This window comes from Tupaia chinensis, unplaced genomic scaffold (assembly GCF_000334495.1).
Source record: "Tupaia chinensis unplaced genomic scaffold, TupChi_1.0 Scaffold000010_1, whole genome shotgun sequence".
In the NCBI taxonomy this organism is placed as follows: domain Eukaryota; kingdom Metazoa; phylum Chordata; class Mammalia; order Scandentia; family Tupaiidae; genus Tupaia; species Tupaia belangeri.
In genome coordinates, this window is record NW_006159440.1 from 4,204,957 (window position 1) to 4,222,278 (window position 17,322).

The window sequence follows — 17,322 nt, forward strand, 5'->3', positions numbered from 1 at the left end:
TCTACATGGCTGGCCCCAGTTTGAGTCCTAGACCCAGTGGCTTGGGACTCACACCAGGTGCTTGTGCATGCATGCCCAAAATCTTAAGAGGAGAATAGAGAAGAAAGGATTGTGGCATGGCCATCCCCTTACAGGGGTCATTTCTCATTTTCTCTCCCCTCTGTGTCTCCAGCGAGCGCATATGCCCTGTAACAAAGAAAAGTCTCTACAAAAAAAAAGAAAAAAGAAGTAGAAAATCTTAAAGATTAATTGGAGAGAAATGTAGACCATTCAAAAATATGAAATATGGATTAGTTTGTGTTCACATGTACGTGTTTTTATAATTTTTTTCATTCAGGTTTTTGCTAGGGTGTATGTACTTACCAGAAAGAGAGAGAGGGAGGGAAAGTGAGAAATCACCCCCTTGGGGAGATAGCCATACTGCAGTCTCTTCTTCTGCATTCTTCTCTTGGGATTTTGGGCAAGCATGCACATGCCCAGCATGATTTTTCACCCTGCCAGTTTCAGGACTTGAACCGTGGTTGACCATGTAGGAGTCCCGTGTCATCTGCTGACCCTGTGCATCTTTAGTTTTATTGGTAACTATTTTAGTGGTACAGCAAACAGTGTAGTGAATGGAGTTTTTAGCTCCTGTTAGAAATAGTGTGCAGTTCATCACTTCTTTGTGAAAGGTCCAAGGCTACATTGTGAAGATAATAAGGGTAAGTTACATTTGCTCTGAGCCAAAAATTTGTAAACTGTAGAATGAGAAGTGTATGCATATTACCAGTAGAAGGAATTTCATACCATGTTTTGCAGGTGACAATGATTAATGGGGAAAAGAAAGAAAGATGGGGTATAGGGGAATAAAATATTTTCTGTAGGTAGGTTTTGAAAGGTAAGTAGTTTTTTGTCAGAGACAGAAGCTAAGCTTGTTGATTATTTACTTTGTTCCAGATACCATAAACCTCCCTATATGTGTTATCTCATCGAATCTACCATTGTCATGGTCCATACTGTGCAGGCCCAGAGGCATTAAATAAATTTCTTTTTTTTTTATAGAGTTTTTTTTTTTTTTTTGCTATAGGGCGCATGCGCTCGCCAGACAGACAGAGACAAAGAGACATAGAGACAGAAAGCAAGAAATCACCCCCCGGGGGGATGGTCACGCTGCAATCCCTTCTCCTCCATTCTCCTCTCTGGATCTTGGGCACGCACGCACACGTGCCTGGCGTGAGTTTTAAGCCACTGGGTCTTGAATGCGAACCGTAGTTTTCTACGTGGGAGTTCAGCGACATAGCCATTACGCTAACTGCTGGTTCCCTTAAATAAATTTCTAAAGTATATCCAAGCCACCCAGTTACTATGGGACAAAGCTGTGTTTGAACTATGCCTACCTGATTACAAAGCCCATATTCTTTATGCCTGCCCTATTCTGGAAGATATTCAGGGAGGGAAAACTGTGGACAAAGACATGAAAACTATGAAGTGGCTGTTGTGTTTATAGGATGGTGAACTGCCCTCGAGACTAGAGCTGAGGCATGACTAGAAACTCAGAATCCGACACAGCCCCTATCAGCCAGGATATGCCCTTTAGTCATTGATTTATTCTTTGACAAGTGTCACTGGGCATCTACTGGGTGCCAGGCAGTTTGCCTGGTGTTGGGGATTCAGAAATGAGCACATTCCTTTGACTTCAGAAAGCTGAGGCTAGTAATGATACTGATGGTTTTGGTTTTATATATATATATACACACACACACATACATACAGACACACACACACACACAGAATGTGTCTCCCCAAATCCGCATGTTGGAATCATGATCTCATATTGGCTGGTGGGACCTTTTGGAGGTGTGTAGGTCATGAGAGCTCTGCCTTCATCACTGGATTCATGTCATCCTAAAAATGGCTGTGGAAGTGGGTTTGCTTTCTTCTGCCGTGTGAGGACACACTGTTCATCCCCTTTTTGATCTCTGACTTCTACCATGTGAGGACATAACAAGAAAGCCCTATTTGGACAGCAGGTACTGATGTCTTGTCTTGAGCTTCCCAGCCTCCAAGGACAATGAGGAATAATTTTCTCTTCTTTTTGTTCATTTGTTTTTAATTTGCTAGAGGGCACATGTGCTCACTGGAGGTGGGGGGCAGTGAGAAAGCACCGCTCATGAAGGTGGTCATGCCACAGTCCTTTCTCGTCCATTACTTTTGGAATTTTGGTCACACATGTACATGAGCCTGGAGTGTTTTTTTCAAGATGCAGGGTCTGGGACTCCAATCACGTAGTTGACATGTTAGGATCCAACTGCCTTAACCATTACCATGCCACTGGCTGACTGTAAATTTCCGTTTATAAATTTACCAGCCTGTGGTATTGTTATAGCAGTACAAATGAACAGAGACTATATTTATATATATACTGTATGTATATATGTATGTGTGTGTATATATATACACGTGTAGTGTGTAGGTACATGTATCTGTAGACTATGTATGTGTGTATAGTTTTGTAACCTTATTCTAAAATTTTTGTGAGGAATTGATAACATTTTTATTTTCAGTTTTTCCTCTAAAAAGGAAGTCTCTTCATTTCCCTTGTTAACTAGTGCTCTGACATCCTCGGTTCTAGTCACTTCAGTGCTATAGCTATCGCCTTTTAAAAAATGCATGTGACCCAGCTGCTGTGAAGTAGTGATCATGCAAGGCTGGAAGCACGTGGTCGGCCATAGGTTTGGATTCCTGGGTTGTGTGAACACACAGGTGCTGGAGGATTGGGAAAAGTGATCACAGTGTGATGAGATCCTATCAAGGGTGCTTTCTCCCTTTCTTTTTTTCTTCCTTTCTCTTTATCTGTCATGTGCATGCTTGTGCACTTGATCATAAAGAAGGGGCATTGTTTGTTATAGACATTTTTTTGTTGTTATTATGGTACATGTGTTCACCAAAGAGATAGAGATAGAGAGACAGAAAGCAAGAACTTACCCCTGGGGGTTGGCCACACACAATCCCTTCTCCATTCTCTTCTTGGGGTTTTGGGCACATGTGCACATGCACCCGGTGTGCATATCAAGCCTCTGAATCCAGGACTCAAACCGTGGTCAGTCATGTGGGAGTCTAGAGAGGTAACCATTACTCCATCTGCTGGTCCCACTATAAACATTTTTATAAAACATTTCATAAACATTAAATTAATCCGTGATTAAATAAATGAAAATTTAACATTACTTTCTTTTGACTAATACGTGAATCATGCCTCTTCCTCTCCCTTAGAACAGACATATTCTGAGTTCTAGGCTGTTTTCAGTTTTCTGCTGTTTTTGCTCAAAGCTCCCCATTATTCTGTGCTTTTTAACAAAGCTTTTTAATGTACAGACTTGGTGTAAACATTTACCTGATAGAAAAGGAAATACAGAAAAAGTTAATAATTTCCCTCTCCCTTTTTTATTCTCACTCTCCTAAGATATGGTTTTATATGCCATACCTTCTAGGTTCATTTCTGGTAACTGTTGGTGAAGAGAAATGTTCTGTGAGAAAGGTAGAAAAATGCGAATAGGCTGGGAATTGGGACATGAGTAAATTCTTAAATATTAATATTTTATAAAAATTTGGCCATAATCTTCAGAGAACAAATGTTTTCTGAGTTCTTTACAGTGTATTGTGATGCAAGGCAGTGTATTGTGATGAAGTAGAGTGAGTTGCATCTCCTTTTGCTGTCCAGAGAACTTGTGGCTGTAAGTTACTTTCCCTAGACTTTTAAAACTTTTAAATCAACCCAGTCAAATCAGCATAAATTACTTTGTAATTTTTGGTAAGAGATTTTTAGATGTGTCCCACACACACCTGTTTTCAATTATTATTCTGAAACTAAAGTAATTATTATTTTATCCTATCAAGGGTGCTTTCTCCCTTTCTTTTTTTCTTCCTTTCTCTTTATCTGTCATGTGCATGCTTGTGCACTTGATCATAAAGAAGGGGCATTGTTTGTTATAGACATTTTTTTGTTGTTATTATGGTACATGTGTTCACCAAAGAGATAGAGATAGAGAGACAGAAAGCAAGAACTTACCCCTGGGGGTTGGCCACACACAATCCCTTCTCCATTCTCTTCTTGGGGTTTTGGGCACATGTGCACATGCACCCGGTGTGCATATCAAGCCTCTGAATCCAGGACTCAAACCGTGGTCAGTCATGTGGGAGTCTAGAGAGGTAACCATTACTCCATCTGCTGGTCCCACTATAAACATTTTTATAAAACATTTCATAAACATTAAATTAATCCGTGATTAAATAAATGAAAATTTAACATTACTTTCTTTTGACTAATACGTGAATCATGCCTCTTCCTCTCCCTTAGAACAGACATATTCTGAGTTCTAGGCTGTTTTCAGTTTTCTGCTGTTTTTGCTCAAAGCTCCCCATTATTCTGTGCTTTTTAACAAAGCTTTTTAATGTACAGACTTGGTGTAAACATTTACCTGATAGAAAAGGAAATACAGAAAAAGTTAATAATTTCCCTCTCCCTTTTTTATTCTCACTCTCCTAAGATATGGTTTTATATGCCATACCTTCTAGGTTCATTTCTGGTAACTGTTGGTGAAGAGAAATGTTCTGTGAGAAAGGTAGAAAAATGCGAATAGGCTGGGAATTGGGACATGAGTAAATTCTTAAATATTAATATTTTATAAAAATTTGGCCATAATCTTCAGAGAACAAATGTTTTCTGAGTTCTTTACAGTGTATTGTGATGCAAGGCAGTGTATTGTGATGAAGTAGAGTGAGTTGCATCTCCTTTTGCTGTCCAGAGAACTTGTGGCTGTAAGTTACTTTCCCTAGACTTTTAAAACTTTTAAATCAACCCAGTCAAATCAGCATAAATTACTTTGTAATTTTTGGTAAGAGATTTTTAGATGTGTCCCACACACACCTGTTTTCAATTATTATTCTGAAACTAAAGTAATTATTATTTTAGTAAACCTTTGTTATATTTCAATTTGGTGTTTAAGGATAGTTGGCCAGCAACTTTTTAGAGTTGTGAAACAGTGCCTGAATGGGTTTCTCTTCCTTTTATTAGTAGAAATTCTTTTTTTTTTTTTACTTATTTTAAATTTTTGTGTGTATTTATTTGTATCTCTGTATCTATATACATGCATATATGCAGGCTGATGTCTCTAACCCAAAATTGAAAATGCTGTGGTGGGACCAACAGCATCATGTTTACATCACTGGACTCCCACGTAGTCAATCATGGTTCAAGTCCTGGACTCGGTGGCTTAAAACACGCTGGGCGCATGGTCATGTGTGCCCAAGATCCTAAGAGGAGAATGGAGGAGAAGGGATTGGGGCATAGCCATCCCCCTGGGGGGCGATTTCTTGCTTTCTGTCTCTCTTTCTCTCTGATGAGTACATGTGCCCTATAGCAAAAATCTCTCAATAAAAAGAAAAAAAGCTCTGGCAATAAAAAGAAAAAAATAGACTTCAGGAAACAACTATTCTGTTGTTTAAATATGTCCATTTTAGCTCCATTTGTGTATATTTTTATTATAAATATTGGTAAAACTCTTGAGTCAAAACCCTTTATAATTAATTTAAAAATCCCCGAGCCCCTAGAAAAGGTCTCTATAATATCATTATTTATTCTTAATATTGTGATATATGGAACCTGTAAAATTTGTAGCCCACTCATCCCCCAAGTAATTCCCACCACACCTAACCAAACCCAAAGTAGAAAGTCTAGAATGAGGATTTAAAGGTCATATGTATTGGCATATCCAACCTTCTGAACCCTCCTTCCATTGCTGGTCATAAAGAGAGTCTATGCTTTTTAATATGGTTAGGAATGGGTTGAGGCTCCAGGAGTAGCCTAAGGATAAAAGGTAGGCTTTCTGTTTTAGAAGCACGTTCCAAACCTGTATGGATTCTGCCTTTAGGAGATGTTTTGAACCGACTTTTCAAGTGTGAAGACTATTGTGGGCCCAGCTGTCAACATGTCAAAAGTGATGTGATGGACTATAATATTTTAGTACTTTAGATGAACCCTTAGGGTTATGGCATTACATCTACAGTTTGCTAGGCAGTGATTGATTTTCTTGACTGACAGGAAACACAGTTTATTGTGGCCCAGGTTAGCAGGGCAAGGGACAGTTGATGGAGCAGCTTTGAACTCTGTCAGCAACTCCAGAGGTATCAGTGGGCCAAAATGAAGAACTCAGCTTCATTTATTGGGGCTATTGTGAAAATGTATTTTTTGGGCACAAGAATATGGCTAACCTTTGCAAGGGTAAGAAAGAGAACATATCTTAATAAAGCTTCCTACTTTCATGCGAAGAAAGACTCAAAACTTTGCAGGCCTAACCTCACCTTCCTCTTTCCTCTACTTCCTACGCAATAGAAGCTTAAAATACATAGTGTTCCCTTTCTCAGTTTATGTATACGTCTAGCACATGTGGGTTCTTATGAAAATTTATTGGGACACTTCATTACAGTGGCATGGACTTTATAGTATTAGGATTGCAAAACTTGGACAGATTCATTACATTCGCATAACTGGAAGTAAGGCTTTCAAATGGAAATTGACTTAAGCTGTCCACAATCTATTTATACTTTCATCTTAAATGATGGAATGACAATAGCTAGACATGCTTAAGTTTGCTGGGCTCACAGCATATTACATGGATTTTCATAAGTAGGTACCAAACCAAAAAATCCTATTTATTCTCAAAATATTTCCAAACTAGGGAACCAGCAGTTAGCATAATGGCTATGTCGCTGGACTCCCACGTAGTCGACCGCAGTTCGCGTCCTGGACCTGGTGGCTTAAAACTCATGTCGGGCGCGTGCGCGTGCCCAAGATCCCGAGAGGAGAATGGAGGAGAAGGGATTGCGGCGTGACCATCCCCCCTGGGGGGTGATTCTCGCTTTCTGTCTCTATGTCTCTCTCTGTCTGTCTGGTGAGCGCACGCGCCCTATAGTGAAAAAAACAAACAAACAAAAAACCTCTCCAAAAAAAAGAAAAAAAAATTTCCAAACTATAGTTATGCATTTGTACATCTGTGGACGATCTCATTAGACATTTCTTGAGATGTAGTGATCAAAACACCATTTAGCTGTTGAAAGGCAAGATGTATGATTTTTGTTGTTGGCTTTTCTAGTGTTTTTCCTGGAATGTTTTATATAATATTCATTTATGATTAGTAAATACTCATAAACATATTATCTCTACTACATAGTTTACTAGCTTCAGTACCTAGAAAGGACCATTGCGTTTTTGGAAGAAGTGATTTCATTCTACAAAGAATTGCATTGGGCAAGCAATTAAGGGAAGCAACCTAAACAAGTCAGAGGGAGTCACTTGGCTATTAGATAAAATAGCTGCACTCTATTACAAATGGTTATAAAGTAGGTGTTGGAAAACCTACTCAATAGTTATGCATTAAGTGCTTACTATGTATGTGGCACTGTCTTACATCCTTATGTTCTAGTGTGAGGAGACTAACATTAGAAAAAAAGAATGAACATGCAAACTGGTGATAGTTTATGAGAGCATACTAGCCAGATTCAGAGTGAATGTTAGCATGAGGTGGAGGTATTACTCTCTTCTATAGTGTGGTGAAGGTGGTACTATGGTTATTAGCTCAGATAGAGACCTGAGGGATAGTGTGGAAGTGAAGGTGAGGCACTGTCCCAAATGGCTGTGTACAGTGGAATGTGAAGGTGGAAATGTGCTTGGTATGTTTGAGGAACAACGAAGAGACCAGCTATCTGTAATGAGGGAGAGAGGGAAGGAGAGAGAGAATGCAAGCATATACACCAGTATGAAAGCGGATGATAGGAGATGACATAGGGGCAGGGTAGAAATGGGATCATATAGTGCCTTGAAGGTGAGTCATTAGAAAGTTGACTTTTGCTGTGAAAGGAAGACAGTGGAAGTTCTGAACAGAAAAATGGCTTGATTGGATTCTATTTTAACAAGATCCACTTGGCTCCTGTGTAGAGACAGTAAGGGAGGCAAGTGTGGAAGCAGGATGGCCAAATAGAGAGCCATACTAAAAAAGCTCAGGGCAAAAATGTGTGTGGAGTAGAGTGTTAGTGGTGGAGGTGGTACTGGGATGGGCAAGACTGTAGATGGAGCATATTTGGGTGGCGAGAGGGTCAGGAGTTTGATTCTGGACATGTTACTTTTGAGATGGCTGTTAGGTATCCACATGGAGTTGTTGAATAGAGATCTAGTCATAGAGTTATGGCATGCAGGGAGAAATGCTATGTTGGAGGCATGAATATGGAAGTCACCACTGAAGATATTATTTGAGATAATAAGACTGGAAGGAATTACTTAGGGAGTAGGCATATATTTGAAAAAGGTCCAGGGTTTGATACCTAGAGCACTCTTACATAGAGAAGCTAGAGATATTCAACATTAAGGCAACAAACTGAATGCTTTTTATACAGATAAGAAATTAGTAGCAAAAGAGACTGAGAATGAATGGTTAGTCACATGGGATAAGAGCCAAGAAGTCTTTTCTAAGAAGTCAAGGGATGAACATGAGTCAAGAAAAACGAATTCAAGGAGTAATGTATCTTGTCATGCTATTAAGATGTGTTGGGCGAGATGAGAACCGAGAATTATCCATTGAATTTTGTAATAGAAGGTCGCTGATAACCCTGACAAGCATTATTTCTAGAATGTGAAATACCTCATTGAAGTGAGTTGCGGAGGACTGAAGCAGAGGGTTGGGGTAGAAGCTGAAGATGATACAGGGTAGAGTGACCATATACTTTACTATCTAAACCAGGATATTTTGTGGTGGGAGGGTTCACAATTTATTATCATGTTGATATAACTGAGGCTTACCATATGGCCATTCTCTGGAGAGGGTGAATAAGATGTTTTTTCTTAAGGAAGTACCTATTTATTTCTACTCTTTGTTTACTTTATCTGAAGCAACTTATTATATATGACTTAGCAATTCTTCTTAGTCCATTAGTAATTCACTTATTTTAATAGCCTTTGGTGTGGAATATTTGTTCAGGGCTTTTTAATAGTTCTGGTTTGTCCACATGCAATTTATTTCCTCAAAGAACAAATTGACTTGACAGTTTTGATTTCCCTGTGCACATTTGAAAAAAAAAATCTTGTGTTTAAATACAGAAGTTAGTGTAATACAAACATGAAACTCAGTTCCCTAGAGTTTTTATTGTTTAATTGAAATATTTTTTAGGGGTGAGGGAGCAATAATAATGGTCTTTGGTCTTTTGACAAAATAGCTGTTATGTGTAATGACTGGCATGTTGACAAATATTAATTTAATCTGAGTTCCTGTACATGTTCTTTTTCTTTTTTTTCTTTCCTTTTCCTTTTCTTTCGTTTTCCTTTTTCTTTCCTTTTCCTTTCTTTTCTTGTCTTTTCTTTTCTTTTCTTTTCTTTTCTTCCTTTTTTATTTTTTGCCATAGGGCATGTGCACTCACCAGAGAGAGACAGAAAACATGAGAAATCACTCCCCCCACACACACACACATACACAGGGGGTTGGCCATGCAATCCCTTCTCCTCCATTCCACTCTTAGTATTTTGGGTATTTGGACACATGTACTTGTGTGACTTTCAAGCCTCCAGGTTGCAGACTCACACTGTGGTCAGCCATGTAGGAATCAAGCGCCTTAACCACCACATCACCTGCTAACTCCAACAGCATTTCTTTCTTAAACAGAATGTATAAATCTTTGATAACTTGCCAGGACATTTCGGTAATATTTTTTCTATTGTAAATTGTGTTTTACTTTAATGTATTTTTATTTAGCATACTGGGTTTCAATCCTTTATTGTTTTGATCTCATATCATATTGATTATCATAGAAAGTAACTCATTTATGTTTGTTTATAAAACTTTACAAATAATTTATTGTATGTTTATATATATATTTTTCCCAAAAATGACGATTAAAATGAGTGAGATCAACATGAATAGAACAGTGTTTTAGCATAAGATTGCTGTTTCTGTGTATTTCCTATTGTCATTAGCTAATATCTGAAAATACCGCACAAATGATTCTCAACTTTGGTTTCTCATGAGATTCTTCTTTGTTGCTTTGGAAAAATCTGAATGCACAGGCCCTACTACAGGCATACTGAATCAGAATCATGAAGGGAGGAGAGGAGAGTGCCTTTTTTTTTTTTTTAAATCCGTGATTCTGTAATACGGAGAAGTTCAAATCTATTGCTCTATATACTTAAGGGAAAATTTATAATTTGTGATAATTGCTATAAATCCAAAATTAATTAGAAAACGTATTCCTACTTCTTTCCCTCCCTCCATCTTATTCTTGTCTGAGCTGGCTAGATTATATTAGGAGCTTGTTAAGAGCTAGTTATAGGAAAGAAGTGAAATTTTGTCATTTACTTGTATGATTATACTTTTACAGAGTTTGCATTATCTTCAGTATGTGTCGAAGAATGTTTTTAAGTTACTTAATGATTTTGAGATGATCAGTTTATGGAAAACTAAGCTGCAGTTTTGTGTTGTTACTGGTGCAGGTAAACTGCCAGTCATCTAGTTATGCTCAAGGAGCGAGTGAGGGCCTGCCGCCGCTGCCTTTGTGTGGTGGAGCTCACAGTTTTCCTTTGTCCATCTCCTTCGTATAGACAACCCATGACCATCTGCTGTAAGGACATCCAAGGCCCTCAGACATGTCTGCAGATGAAATAGCATTTAGTCTTCATTTCTCTCGCTTTTTAATATCTGAACTTTTACTCCTGAGTGGTATCACTACATTTTTGAGATCATTAATTTAAGATATGACTAGGGTCTGTCTCTCTATATAATTTAAATACAGAGATATGGAACCTAGCAGATGGTGTAATGGTTTCTTTGCTGCCCTCCTAAATGGACTGCAGTTCAAGTCTCAGACCTGGTGGCTTAAAGTTCACACTGGGCATGTGTGTGTGTGTGTGCCCAAGATCCCAAGAGGAAAATGAAGGAGAAAGGATTGTGGTGTGGCCATCTCCTGTGCATCTCAATCTCCCTCTGTCTCTCTGGTGAGCACGCGCACTGTATAGCAAAAAAGAAGCAAAAATGAATAACTACAGAGATCTGAAATTTTTAAAAATTGTTTTTACTCTTTTCTTTCTTTTTTAGATTTGTTATTTTGTTGTTCTTGGTTTACTTTCTCAACTGAAAGACATTTGAACCCATTCCATATTCTAGCAGTTAAGGGAGTTGGATACCACATAGCAAATTATGGTTTGAATCCCAGCCCTAGTAGCTAGAAAAAAACATGACTCAAATCCTGACAGGATGGAGAAATGGAGAAGAGGTTGCAGAATTACCATAACCCACTGGCAGTTTCTCTCTCTCTCTCTCTCTCTCTCTCTCTCTCTCTTTCCTTCTTTCTCTGTCTCTCTCTGGTGAACACATGTACCTTCTGGCAGTTAAAAAAAAAAAAAAAAGAGAAAAGGTAATAACTCTAGATACAGTTTCCAAAGATGGAATAGAATTATCTTTGTCTTCTAGCATAGTAGGTTTTTCCTTAGTTTAATTTTTTTTGAGAGTTTTTTTGGTTTGTTTGTTTTGACTATAAGGCATGTGCGCTTACCAGAGAGACAGAGACAAAAAGATAGAAAGTGAGAAATCACCACCTTTGGTTGGATGACTGTGTTGTAGTCTCCTCTTGGGCTTTTTGAGCATGCACACACATGGGCCTGGTATGTTTCAAACTGCTGGGTCTGGGACTCAAACCATGGTCAAACATGTAGAAATCCAGTGTTATAACCACTGTGCCATGTGCTGGCCCTGTTTGGCTTAATTTTTAAATTCCTAACACATTTCTAGATTTCTATTTCAGTAGAATGAACAATTTTGTCCCATTAAGTAATCACTGAGTAGTTTGTGGGAGTTTTCTTTTTCTTTTTTTTTTTTCTCTCCTGCCCCAGAACTTTAAAAAATTAAGAATGTGAATTAAAAAAAAAAAAAAAAGAAGGAAGCTTTAGATTTATAGAAAAATTGAGAAGATAGTCCAGAAAGTTCTCCTATAGCCCCCAGGTATGTAATTTCCCCTATACTGACATCTGAAATTGGTATACTACATTTGTTATGATCAATAAACCAACATTGATACATTGTTATTGGTTTATTAGTTCCATAGTTTATTCAAATTTCCTTAGTTTTTCCCTAATGACCTTAGGTATCTTATCTAGGATTCTAATTACATTTAGTTGTCATGTCCCTTTAGGTTCTTCTTGACTGTGACAATTTCTCAGACTTTCCTTGTTTTTGACAATGTGGGCAGATTTGAGGAGTGATGGTAAGGTATATTTTAGGATACTTTCCTCCTGGAATTTATCTGATACTTTTCTCCCAAGTAGACTGGGATTATAGGTTTTTGGGAGGAAGACCACAGAGAAAGAATGCCATTTTTGTTATATCCTACCAAGGGTACGTATATCCTAGCAACAGGATTCATGGCTGTTGCTGTTGACCACAGTCACCAAGCTGAAGTAGTATTTATAAGATGTCTCCACTGCAAATATTTCTCCCCTTCTCAGACTGTGCTCTATAGAAGGAAATTACTCTGTTTAGATCCACACCATGCCATGTAAAGCCTGCAACTGCTCCCACTTCTTAAAGGGCGGTGCTTTAAATACTTAAATTCTTCTGCTTAGATTTGTCGCTTCTGCCCTATTTATCAATTCAATCATATTTAAATTTTATGCAGAATTGAATATCTCTTGTCTGAAATGCTCAAGCCCAGAAATATTTTAGATTCAAATTTTTCAGGTTTTGGAATATTTGTGTGTGTGTGTGTATTTTTTTTAGCTGTGGTGTTTGGTTTTCTTTGTTCGTTTGTTTGTTGATCCTCAGCACCTAGTTGAGTGCTTGGCACATATTATTTGGAAGAATAAATGGGTCAGCCAGCAGTATTAAGCTTTGCAGCTGCTTGCGGTGATAATAGATCTTACCATATGAAACAAGCACCCTGGGCCCCACTGGGTTTTTGGAACTAGTACAGGGACAACAAAGTGGTGTTTCCCAGAGTGACGCATATGGATCACCCGTGTCAAAATAGCCTGCTATGACATACAGGTCTCTGTGCCCCATGCTTTGATAGATCTAGGGTAAAGTCTGGGAATTCTCATGTTTCACCAACTCCCCTGATTGATTTGAGGCCACTGGGAATGAAGAAAGGGAGGCAGGGAGGAAGGGGGGAAGGGGAAGAAACTAATTTGCAGCCTCACTACTTTTTGTTGAATTCTCATAAAGTTGTGGCAGGGGCTAGGTTTTCAGTTTTGTCTCCTGAAGTCATGGTAGGGCCTGATGCTTCCAGAAGAACTTCCCAGAATGAAGACCAAGATTAGGAAGTTAATTTTCTATTCATATAAAAGAAGTTGAGAGGTAAGCAGAGAAGCGCTGCAGTGGAGAACTCATGAAGTCCTCAGCGTCCCAGGCTCCTTCAGGACATTTGTTGCCCTTGTTCTTGTGATCCATTGAGGCTGCTTGGAACTTCATTTCCCTGACTTCATCCCTTTGCCAGATGGCAGGATAGGGGTAGGAAAGAAGTAAAAGCCTCCTCCAGTTTTTGAGAAATAACATAAAAAGTGCGTATACACATCTCCTTGGAGGAATGTAATTTTTGGTTTGTTTTAATTATTCATTTCCTGAAAGTGAGAGAGGCAAACAGACATATCCATGTACCCTTGACAGGGTCTTGATGCTACGAGGGTCACAGGTGCACTCAGTGGGTTCGGGTACACCTGGGTGCTAACCTGGAGCTGACCACTTGGCCCCTAGCACTACTCAGCAGCCACTGAGCCCCTGTTTGTGACACTGCAGCTGATGACCACATTTTGCTGCAAGGGTATCTGGAATATGCAGGTGTGTTTTGTTTTGTTTTTTGTTTGTTTGTTTGTTTAACCTGGACAGAAATGTGCTCAATAAAACAATTAAAAGCAGAAAGCAAAACACTCACAGGCCCTCCAGATTCTGGTCTCTGCCACAGTCACTCATGCTAAAGCTGCCCTGATGAGCATACTCGATTCCCTTTACCTCTTGACAGGTGAATTTGCTAATTCTTGTAACTAGCCACCATCACCGTCCTGTTCATTTATGCTTATTCCTACTTTCTAATGTCTGTAGAAAAGTTATAAAATTAAATCCGATGTCATACACTTGTTAGTTAACCCCATCTGAATTTATATTTTAAGGTTGTGGATTATCAGATTCTATAATCTGTTTCTTCAACTGTTTTAAAATTTCCTTTATTGGGACCAGCAGTTAGCATAATGGCTATGTCGCTGGACTCCCATGTAGTCGATGGCGGTTCGCGTCCTGTACCCGGTTGCTTAAAACTCATGCCAAGTGCGTGTGCGTGCGTGCCCAAGATCCTGAGAGGAGAATGGAGGAGAAGGGATTGTGGTGTGGCCATCCCCCCGGGGGGTGATTTCTCACTTTCTGTCTGTCTCTCTCTCTCTCTGTCTGGCAAGCGCATGTACCCTATAGCAAAAACCTCTAAAAAGAAATTTCCTTTATTCTACTCTAATTCCATATTATACTCTCTCTCTTTTTTTCCAAATAAACAGGCCTTCTCCAGTTTGGCGTGGCTCTATGATATATCTTCATGTGTCTTGATCCTAGGATCATTTTGGTTTTTTCATTGCCTAAGGGCATATGCACTAGCCAGAGAGAAAGAGAGACCGAGAGAGAAAGCATCCCCCCAATTGGGCATGGCCACACCACCATCTTTTGTCTTTGATTTCTCCATTCTGTTGGCATTTGGGTCTTGTGTGTGCCCAGAATGTTTTCCAGACTGGAGGATAGGATTTGAACTATAGTCAGCCAAGTGGGATCTGGCTCCCTTAACTATTAGACCGTGCAGTGGCCCTTCAGTACCTCCCTTTAATTGGCAGTATATATGCTTGATGATAGGGCTTCATTTGTTCCATGTTGTGTAGAGCAATGCCTGCACAAGAGGACTTTGTGCTTAAATGCCTGCCGAAGGAATAAGTGGATTTCTTTCCTTCTTACCTTTGCCTCCTCCCCATTCTCCTCTATTTAGAATACATGATTCTTTCTGTATTTAAACCATTTTCTTCTGGCTCTGCTGCCTTTTTCTTGGTCCCCATAGTTCACTTTTTATATTTTAAGAAGAGATGTCTAGTCCTTAATCTCACAGTTTGCTAACTTCTTGGTCTCTTTACTGTCTCGAGTCTCTCTGTGAATTTTTAGATTTTTCTTTGAGGTTTTTTTCCTTCCTCCAATGGCCTCTTCTCTTTGTTTAGTCTCCTTGCCATCTTTGTAGCGTGCTGTGTTATTGACAGCACATTCTTGGAAATACCCTTAGTTCTTTTACCTTCCTGTTTTTTCCTGCTGCATTTCCTTTGTGAACCTCCTCCTGCTCTGTAATGATGAGCAAAACACAATGATTTTGCCTTCATCCTTTGTTGGTGCCTCTTTCTGCCCTTTCTTTGCAGTATCTCTGTGGCTCTCTACTTTCTTTTATCTGTAACTTATCTCTATGTGGATGGATCCCAGATATATATCAATTGCTTTTACTACTCATTTTTGCATTAATCTTAATGCTCCTGGATATTTCAACCTAAATGTCTCTGTCATCTTAAACATGGGTTAAAATGTATGTTAGTGTTAATGTCCTAGATTCACATCATGGAGGCATTGCTTCTTAAACTTCTAATTGTAGTAACCCTAATGGCTAAGGATAGCAGCTGCCCGTGGGTTGTTTTGTCTGGAATGCCCTTTCTTTTATTCTTGCCAGCTTCCTTTTCTGTGAAAGATCAAGTTCAATCTACATTTCACATAGATTCCTAGGATGACACTAGGCCTTCCTGACATCCCAGCCTTTTAACTCGTACCCTATCCCTTTATCTATTTCTCTGACATCCCTCATATACTTGCATTGTATTGTGTTGTTTGTCTTTATTATAAATGTCTTATCTCACAGATAGCCTGTAATCTTATTTCTCTTTGTTTTTCTAGTGGCTGTATATAATCGGCACTTAATAATGTTTGTGGTGGATGATGGCATATCCTTTTCATTTCCTTATCTTGCTCCATTTCTAACAGTGAGATTGCTTAAAAAAACAATTAATTTTTCTTATCACTAAACAAACATTTCTTTTCCGTAAATGACATGGAGAATGCTTGGACTGAACTGAATGACAGATTTTCAACAACCTGATTGTGTTTTGCTTTGTTCTATTTAAAATACATTATAAAAGGCATAGAATGATTGTTGGAAAAGTAACTTTTCTCCATCTCTTCAGAATTTTGCTTAAAAACATGAAATAAAATAGTCATAAAAAGACCCAAGTAGAATTTTATGAAAACATACGACTTTTTAATTAGGAAATTCAAGATAGGATAGAGGGGAGGGAAAGAAAGATGGAGAAAAAGAGAATATGAATGAATGAGAATGAATGTGAAAATATACACCCACCAGACCAAACCTCTTTGTGGATTATGTCAGGATGATATAAAACCAGCCCAAAGGAAGGGTAGTTGTATCAAAGTGGTCAATATATCAGAAGGATGATAATAAATTAACACGAGCATTCTGTTTCTCAACCCCTGACAAATGAATTTTACTATATTTGTATGATAAGTTTCTCAGCAGTATAAGAACGTGACATACATACTGAATAAAGCAGGTCCTGTTAATATATCTTTTTTAAATTTAACTTTATTTATTTTAATTTGGACAGAGAGGGGAAAGAGAGGGGAAGAGAGAGAGAGTGAGACAGAGTGAAAGTGAGTGAGAGAGAGAGAGAGTGAGAAAGCAAGCCACCAGGTCTGGGACTTGAACCACAGTTGGCTCTGTGGGAGTCCAGTGCCCTTAATGACCATCTCACCTACCGGCTGTGATATATTACATCTCTCTCTCTCTCTTTTTTTTTTTTGGATATGACATGTGTGCTCGCCAGAACAACAGAGAGATAGAAAGCAAGAAATCACTCCCTCAGGGGGGATAGCCACACCACAATCTCTTCTCCTCCATTCTCCTCTCAGGATCTTGGGCACGCACACAAATGCGCCCGGCGTGGGTTTAAGCCACTGGCTCCAGGACTTGCACCGCGGTTGGCTACATGGGAGTTCAGTGACGTAGCCATTATGCTAACTGCTGGTCCCAGATAAATTACATCTCTTAAGATTAAGATACGATAACTAAAATATACATGAATTTTAGCCTTGTGAAGGTTGAAAGTATAGACTAGTGGGATGCATTTCTCTTGGGTCGTGGGACAAGTCATGATGCATTTTTGCACAGAAAAAGATAGAAGAAATACATCATGACTTTTCTGATTACCTAATGGAACCAAAGAATGAGAACAAAAGAGTC

The 17,322-nt window shown here is 38.8% G+C and overlaps 1 protein-coding gene across 2 annotated transcripts in view; it reads left to right on the forward strand.

Annotated features, from left to right (window-relative positions):
* The window catches only part of TPK1 (thiamin pyrophosphokinase 1), a 427,050-nt gene that overhangs the window by 57,797 nt on the left and 351,931 nt on the right, over nt 1–17,322 (forward strand). The gene's annotated exons all lie outside the window — the stretch shown is intronic.